Raw genomic sequence first — 817 nt, forward strand, 5'->3', positions numbered from 1 at the left:
AGACACGGTGGGGGGGGGAAAGCCGGGGGAATGTCAAGGGGGAGAAAAAAGGAAACATGTGTAATACTCTTTGTAATACTTTTAAGAAATTAAATAAATAAATAAATAAATAGAAATAAAACTCAAAAAAAAAGGACCACACCCAGAACTGGCTAAATAAACACAGCTGGCAGTGCCTAAAGAAAGGTGCTATTTGGAATCCAGGCTGGAGGGAGAAACGCATGCAGTGGAAACGAGAGCCTCAGAGGAAGGCTGCTCTCACAAAATTCGGGGCTGTTGAGGTCAGTGTAGCCCTCGAATGTGGAAGGGGGTCCACAAGGCTGCTGGCAGAAAGGGATTCTAGATATTAACGCACAACTGGACTGGACCCAGAAAGGCAGCCTGGAATACTGTACCAGCTGTGCAGAGTCACGCACAGAGTGGTGCACAGAATTGCATGCAGAAGCAGAATAGAGAGGCCTTTTAGACCTGGATATTAAGACACAAACACTGTTGAACAGGAGTGGTGAGAGTGGGCATCCCTGTCTTATTCCTGTTCTTAGGAGAAATGGTTTTAGTTTTTGCCCATTGAGTATGATTTGGCTGTGTGTTTGTCGTATATGGCTTTTATTATGTTGAGGTATGATCCTATTCCCACCTTGCTGAGATCTTTTATCAAGAAAGGGTGTTGGATTTTGTCAAATACTTTTCTGCGTCAATTGATATGACTCTGTGATTTTTATCTCTCAATTTGTTTATGTGATATATCACGTTTATTGATTTGTAAACGTGATTGATGGTACAAGGATATTGTACCATCCTTGCATGCCCAGGATAA

The sequence above is a fragment of the Myotis davidii genome, unplaced genomic scaffold (assembly GCF_000327345.1).
Source record: "Myotis davidii unplaced genomic scaffold, ASM32734v1 scaffold4278, whole genome shotgun sequence".
In the NCBI taxonomy this organism is placed as follows: Eukaryota; Metazoa; Chordata; class Mammalia; order Chiroptera; family Vespertilionidae; genus Myotis; species Myotis davidii.